Source organism: Schistocerca nitens, chromosome 2 (genome assembly GCF_023898315.1).
Source record: "Schistocerca nitens isolate TAMUIC-IGC-003100 chromosome 2, iqSchNite1.1, whole genome shotgun sequence".
NCBI lineage: Eukaryota > Metazoa > Arthropoda > Insecta > Orthoptera > Acrididae > Schistocerca > Schistocerca nitens.
The window spans coordinates 1047817089-1047825161 of NC_064615.1; positions in this window are offsets into that span (position 1 = coordinate 1047817089).

Below are 8073 nucleotides of genomic sequence, written 5' to 3' on the forward strand. Positions count from 1 at the left end.
AGGGACCGGTAAAAGCGATTGGTTCGCTCTGCACCCCAGGAAGTACCATGGAGGACATGTAGGATGTTGAGGGACCGCGTACAGCAGGCTGCCAGGTAAGACACGTGGGAGGACCAAGAGAGTTTCCTGTCGAGCATGAACCCCAGGAATTTCGTAGTTTCAACGAACGGAAGAGCATACGGCCCTAGACGTAAATGCTGCTACGGTCGCAGGTTCGAATCCTGCCTCGGGCATGGGTGTGTGTGACGTCCTTAGGTTAGTTAGGTTTAAGTAGTTCTAAGTTCTAGGGGACTGATGACCACAGCAGTTGAGTCCCATAGTGCTCAGAGCCATTTGAACCATTTGAACCAAGACGTAAAGATGGTGCGAGACACCAATTGTGTCGCCAGAAATTCATACAAACTGTTTTGTCAGTGGAAAAACGAAAGCCATTGTCGATTCTCCATGAATTAAGACGATCGGGACATCGGTGAAGACGCCGCTCAATGAGACAGGTCCGTGGTGAACTACAATAGGTGGCAAAATCGTCAACAAAAGGGGAGCCAGAGATGCTCGATGGGAGATAGGCCATCATACGGTTAATGACGATAGCAAAGAGGACGCCGTTCACGACGGAACCCCGAAGCACACCGTTCTCCTGGATAAAGGTGTCCGACAAGGCAGAACCTATACAGACCTTGGAAACTTGGTCTTATAAAAATTCCTCAAGGGAACGGGACAGGTGGCCATGGAAGCCCCACATGTAGAGGGTACAGAGGATACCAGTCCTCCAGCAGGTGTCATAGGCTTTCCACATCTAAGAACACGGCCACAGTCTGGGATTTCCGCAGAAAACCATTCATGACGTGAGTGGACAAAGTGACGCGATGATCAACTGTAAAACACAGCTGGTCGAGGGGGCAGCGATGCTACCATACACGGGGCGATTTCACAACCTCAGAGCTGAATCTGAGGTCGCATGTCTGCGTGGCCATGTCCTTTATGGAGTGACATGTTGCAAGATGTCAGATTTGGTCTTTTAAAAATTCTTCAAGGGAACAGGGCAGGCGGCCATGGAAGCCCTACATGTAGAGATTACAGAGGATACCAGTCCTCCAGCAGGTGTCATAGGCTTTCTCCAAATCGAAAAACACGGCCACAGTCTGGGATTTCCGCAGAAAACCATTCATGATATGAGTGGACAAAGTGACGAGATGGTCAACTGCAGAACGGCGCGCTCGAAATCCACACTGTGCAGTGGTTAGTAAACTGCGAGGCTCAAGTGACCATACAAGCCACACATTAATCATACGTTCCATCACCTTGCAAAAACAGCTGGTGAGAGAGAGGGGGCGGTAGCTAGAAGGTAGGTATTTGTCCTCACCAGGCTTAGGTATGAGGTATGATAGTGGCTTCACGCCAGCGTCTGGGAAACGTACCCTCTGCCCAGATGCGATTGTATGTATTGAGCAGAAAGTGCCTGCCTGCAAGAGAAAGGTGCTGCAACATCTGAACGTGAACAGTGTCTGGCCATGGGACGGCGGATCGGGATGAAGTGAGAGCATGATTGAACTCCCTCATAGTAAATGTGACATTATGGCACTCACGATTGTGAGAAGAGAGGGTATCGCCCGAGCCTCCTCCGCTAGTTTCCGATGGAGGAAGGCAGGGTGTTAGTGGGAAGAGAGCGAAATTTCCGAAAAATGGCTGCCCATGGCTTTGGAGACAGTAATAGGGTCAACAATGATATCGTCTTCTACTGTCAGGCCGGAAACTGGGAAACAGATCTTGGTCCCAGAGAGCTGTCAGAGGCTGGCCCACACGACAGAGGAGGGCATGGAACTGTTAAAAGAACTAGTGAATGAAATCCAGCTAGCTTTTTCGCTATTCCGAAGACTGCGACAACACTGTGCACACATCTATTTATAATGAATGCAGTTTGCCGTTGTATGACGACGGTTAAAAAGGCGGAGAGCACGTCTCCGCGCTTGAATTGCGCTGCGGCATGCCTCAGACCACGAGGGAACTGGGACACGGGTGGTAAAGAGGAAGTTCGAGGAATGGAACGTTCTGCAGCGGTAAGCCGGCCGGTGTGGCCGAACGGTTCTAGGCGCTTCAGTCTGGAACCGCGTGACCGCTACGGTCGCAGGTTCGAATTCTGCCTCGGGCAGGGATGTGTGTGATGTCCTTAGGTTAGTTAGGTTTAAGTAGTTCTAAGTTCTAGGGGACTGATGACCTCCGATGTTAAGTCCCATAGTGCTCAGAGCCATTTCCGTGGGACTGCTACGGTCGCAGGTTCGAATCCTGCCTCGGGCATGGATGTGTGTGATGTCCTTAGGTTAGTTAGGTTTCAGTAGTTCTAAGTTCTAGGGGACTGATGACCTAAGATGTTAAGTCCCATAGTGCTCAGAGCCATTTGAACCATTTGAATCAGAGCCATTTGAACCATTTGCAGCGGTAAGGATAACTTTCATAAGATATTCCACCTGGTCATCACAACTGAGGAAATCTTGTTCGTGAAAGGTCGCCAGGGAGGCGTAAAGCTGCTAGTAAGCCTTTACTAAGGCCATTCGGATGTGCATGCAAGTGGGGTAGGAGTCAGCAAACGGTTAGCACACAGGAAATGGTCGATCGAGTACATATCAGAAAGAACGTACCAGTCGATACGGTGAGCAAGCTGGGCAGTGCACAAGGATAGGTCCAAATGGGATAGGTGTGCCAGGATTTGGAAAGGAACGTGGGTGCTCCTGTGTCAAGGCAGAAGAGGTTAAGTTGATTAAGGTCAGCCAAGAGGGCACCTCTCTGTCAGAGTCTGGGAGAATCCTAAAGGGGATGGTGCACATTAAAGTAACTGAGCAGCAGAAATGAGTGATGTGGCTGCCCAGTAAGATGGAGGACGTCTGCCCTGGTGACATTGAAAGATGGAAGGATACAAATGGTGAAAAGGAAAAAGGTCAAGTGAGGAAGGAAGAGGCGAACTGCAACAGCTTGAAGACGGATAGTCAGGGATAAGGGTTGACTATGGACATCATCCCATATGAGTAGCATGACTCCCACAAGGACGCAATTTTGTTTCCTGAAGGCAGAGTACAAGTGGATACTGCGATTCTAAAAGCAACTGTAAATCCTCTTTGTTGGATCGAAGGCCGCGAACGTTGCATTGGAGCAGTCATGATGAGAAAAATGAAGGGGTGTCACCTCAGCGGCTGCCGAGAGCTAGCCTGCGAAGACAGGTCACAGAGGCAAGAGGCTCCTGCTCCGAGAGGTCCACAGAAGTGTCAGCTTCCTTGTGCTGCCGGCCTGCAGAGTCCAACGCAGAAAAGCGGTTGGTGGTGCGCACCGGCGACACAGAGGCCGGCCAGGGGAAGGTATCACGTGGCGACACCGTCGAAGATGATTTTAGAGTTCGCGAAGGAAAAAACCGTTTGCCTTTGTTGAACTTATTTGAACCGTTCTGGTTAGCAGAGGAAGGCTCAGTTGTTGGTCGACTAGAAGAACGGAGGAAATCTACACAGTAGTATTCCTTCTGTCCTTTCCGGCCCGCCGGTTGTGTAGCTTGTGACTTCGCGACGTGAGGTGAAAGTTTGATAGCTTTTCGCACAGCTGGTCGAGGGGGCAGCGATGCTACCATGACACTGGGCGATTTCACAATCTCATAGATGAATCTGAGGTCGCATGCCTGCGTGGCCGTGTCCTTCATGGAGCGAGATGTAGCAAGGACAGTACTATAAATGCCAGACAGTAGAACACATGGTTTGCAACTACCCAATAACTTGCGAGCGACTATGTAAGGAACTTTTTCCTTTACCTGGATCTCCTGGATATCCCACCCATCGAAATACACAGAAAAATCTCGTGAGGAGGCGGCATGGTCACCATTGCAGTTGATTCAGTGGGGAGAAGGAGGCGGACAATCGCCCTCATGCGCATCTCTACCACAAGTTACGCATTTGGCCAGGCGTCGACAAGATATTTGAGTCTGGTTGAAACGATGACACTGGTAGCAGCACATTGAATACGGAATGTATGGTCGGACTAAGATAACTTCATAGCCTGCTTTGGTCTTGGACGGAAGTGCCACTCTGTCAAAGGTCTGAAAAAGAGTGCGTGTGGGCACTAAGGAGGCATCTACTTTTTTCATCACATGATGGACGGCAATGACATTCTGATCAGAGAGGTATGTTTGGATTTCGGCCTTGGTCAGACCATCGGGCAGCCTCGTATAAATTACACCATGGGAAGAGTTCAGAGTTCTATGGGCCTCGACACAAACAGGATAGCCATGGAGAAGCGAAGTGGCAAGCAGTTGTTGTGCTTGAGAATCAGAAGTACTCTCCAAAAGCAAAGTGCCATTCCGTAAACGAGAGCGGATTTCACGGGGCTGGCAACTGCATCAACACCTTTCTGAATAGTAAATGGATTGACAGTCGTGAAGGACTAACCATCTTCAGTACGTGGCACCACGAGCAGCTGGGAGGATGTTTGAATCGTGACCCTCATTCCTTTTTCGTTTCGTAGAAATTAATTGTGAAGGTGATTGGTTGATTGCGAGAAAATGCTCAATGATTGCCAGCGTCTCTGATGGCGCGCTCCTTCCAACTGGGGGGCCCCCTTCACAAGGGGACACACCTGCCTTAGGTGACTATTCACGCCCCAGGTCACACCTCCCGAACACCTGACAGAGGGACCAATCGGCAATTTCGGAAAGTAGCAGCTCAGGCATTCACCCCTCCCTGGGCCCGGCCTGTACCAGGGGGTACGAGCGAAACCTACCTGTCGACCTGAGGCTGGGAATTACGCATTATCCAGTCACCTGTTATGCATCAGACACGTAGGCCGATCTTCAGGAGCGAACATGGAGGAAGAAGATAAAGAGGAGCCTCAATCGCCGAAGCGGAGGAAGGATAGGAGAAGGTGAACGAAGAAAGGAAACGGGAACGAAAAGCAGTGCTGAGACTCTATAACACTCTTGTCTGCTGTTACTACTGCACCATAACCTCAATGCTAGAAACAGGTTGTGACATAAAACTATTTTGTAAAAGCAGTTATGGTATAAAGCAACAGAGCAGTGTTACCCTCTGAGAGGAATTTTGTTGTGTTGACTGTGTTATTCCTAATGGAGGTGGCTTATCGGAAGTGAAAGTCAGAATTACGTAAATAATTAAATGGTGACAAACAAAATTTTGCCTATCTGCACTGTTTAACTGATAATGGAAAACGGTCGCCAGCCTAACTAGGCAAGAGAATGATTAACATTCTCGTTGAAGAAAATAGTTATTAGTAATTTTAACGGATAAACACAACCTATACTTGGCCACACGCGAGTGCAATGAACTCTGACACACTCATATGTTTACGGTAAGATTGAAACTAACAGTTGAAGCAGCACAAACTATTTGCAACATTATAACAGGTACAGAAGAACACTATCACTTTCAGGGCTTACACAAACTGAGTGATCTTTATACTGTTAATATGCACACAAGAGGGACAAACACTTAGTAATCATGAACATATAATTTCCTACTATGCAGTTTTTCTACTTTTACTACCGTGTGACATAAAATTAACATTAATGTAAGATACTGACCCACTTTCTGAGATTAACAACAGGCAGTAATGTGATCATTTACTAAGCAAAACTCTATAAGCCTCAGTCTTGAGAAATTTTTTAATTTGAAGTTGGTAACAACACATTAATAAGCATTTTTACTAAGAAAATTATTTTCAGCAAGCATCATTAACTCTAACTCACTCTCTTGTCACATTAACTTTAACTTTCACTTTACTATGTTCAAGAGGCATTAATTAGAAAACTGGGTTTTAACGTACTTTCAGTAAGGACACTCGGTAATCACTTTAGTTCAAACGGAGAGGACCCTGAGAGGTGTCATGATGAGGAGAAAAGTCAAGGTAGGTACATAAATTCAGATATAAATTACCTTATATTTCAGCACAATAACACATCCAATAAGCTGATCCTTCACTGTACATCATTATAGTATTACGTTACAGTGATTGCGCAACGTGGTGGCAACTGCATGTTGGTAGGTGGATTCGCAGACTGAATTGCTGGACTTTGTCATTTCTTGGTGGCGATGATAGAAACAAACTCCAGAATAGTTCCAGCTATTTATCCATCCATCCGAGGCCTTGGAAAGAAGAAGGAAAAGCCTCTCTCGGAATCAGCACCATATGCACCTTTTACATAGCAGTGCACGGACTCGTAGCTCGTCTCTGACTGCTGGCTCGTCCCCGACTCATTGCTTGTCACCGACTGACTACTCGTCCCCGACTGACTATCAGTTCCACCTTTTCCACCTAGGCCAACCACAATTTGCGCGCGCTACACAGTTCCGTTCCCGAGGGGAACCACACTACCTCTTATACACAAAATTACTAAAATTCCTAAGTGAGGATCAGCAGTTTACATAACAGCAAACAAACGCATTGAATAACACAGAACATTTGCACATATTAATATGTTTACACAAAATTATTCACACAAAATTACAATCATATACAGTTAGTTTTGTTCCCTCCAAATGGGACAAAGCATTTAATAGACAGATACACTACTTTGCATAGAACCAAACCATGACATCAAAGTTTTAACAAAGAAAAGAGTATACAATTTTATGTTATCGTTTCAAATAAACACATTTACAGATGCTCAATGTTATAACATTAAATGAAACAAAGGCAAAATAAATCAGTAGGGCATTAGAGCCATGGTGTTACAACTCTTCTTATGTCAGCTACAGGCAATGCAGAACATTCCCAAAAACACCCCAGACATGTTCCCCAAGGGAGGGGAAAAAGAAATGGCAGGAGGAGAGACATGTAGCACGGAAGGAAAAGATGCTGCAAGTGCTGGGGCCCCGTGGAATCCAATCACGAACCCGCCAAAGAGTGGCGAGCCCCCTATGGGGGGAGGGGGGACAGATTGTATTTGACGAATGCTAGGAAAACGTTAGTAGTGCCAACAATGAAGTACAGAGAGATGGTTTTACAGAATGGAGGTATTTATCATGGTTAGGGTACGGTCTCCATATTGCACTTAAGAAAACACAAGATGCGGAAGGATATGATCACATTTTTCAAAATTGTGCTCATTGTGCAGTAGAGCAATAGTTCAGAGTCGATGACTGTCTGTATCAGCATGACAAGATGCCCTGTCCTAAGGCAGCAATTATGATGCATTAAGGCGAAGCATGGACACATTTCTTATTTATGTCCGCTAATATGTGTCCAGATAGCTTACTATGACATGTGTTGATCGTCATTTGCTAAAGCATATTGTGAAATAATTCTACTTAACTCACCATGTGTTTAAAAATCCGAGATCGATTGTGGGCAATCGAGCTATTCCAGGTAGAATCTGTCAGATGAAAACTCCTATGTTCGTCATATCCTACACTGTACATGTCAAACGGTATTTCGCATGTAAGATAACCGACAGTTTTGGCCACAGCACCAAATTGCTTCGAATTATCCGCCCTTTTCCATATCGATCGGTTCAGTTAATGTACCACGAACCTTTCCCTGTACGAAGACGTCTGAGTTATCGCACATTTACTGTAATTCATTATCAACCTGGCTGCGATTATGGTATGCAGGCCCAATGCAGGCAAAGCCCAAACAGTATATACACATACCTATGAGGAAGATACGTTGCGTAGTGTCCATTATCATATTTATTTTTTTAAGGTGACTATATGTAAATTTTTCTCATTAATTACTCCTAGACGATCCAGAGCTAACATTGTACACTTTCTGTCGTTGATGATAGCCCCATGCTTAGCGTTTATCTTTTTGCATAGAATATTCATCTTGTCTGGTCTTAACATCCATATGAACAGGGCACAATTTTTGACTGCTCCCATATTCACATGTTTAAGCGAACTTATAGACAAGAAATCGTGCTAATGGCCTGATTGAGAGGCAAGTAATTCTTGTAGTGTTGGTGTTCTTTCAAGAAGATAATTAAACATGGTAATGTTTTAAGCCTTGACCACTTACTTGTAGTTAACCTTTGTTCATGCAATTATCTATAAAATACCATATGTTTGTGCTCATGTTTAGCAGAGGAAA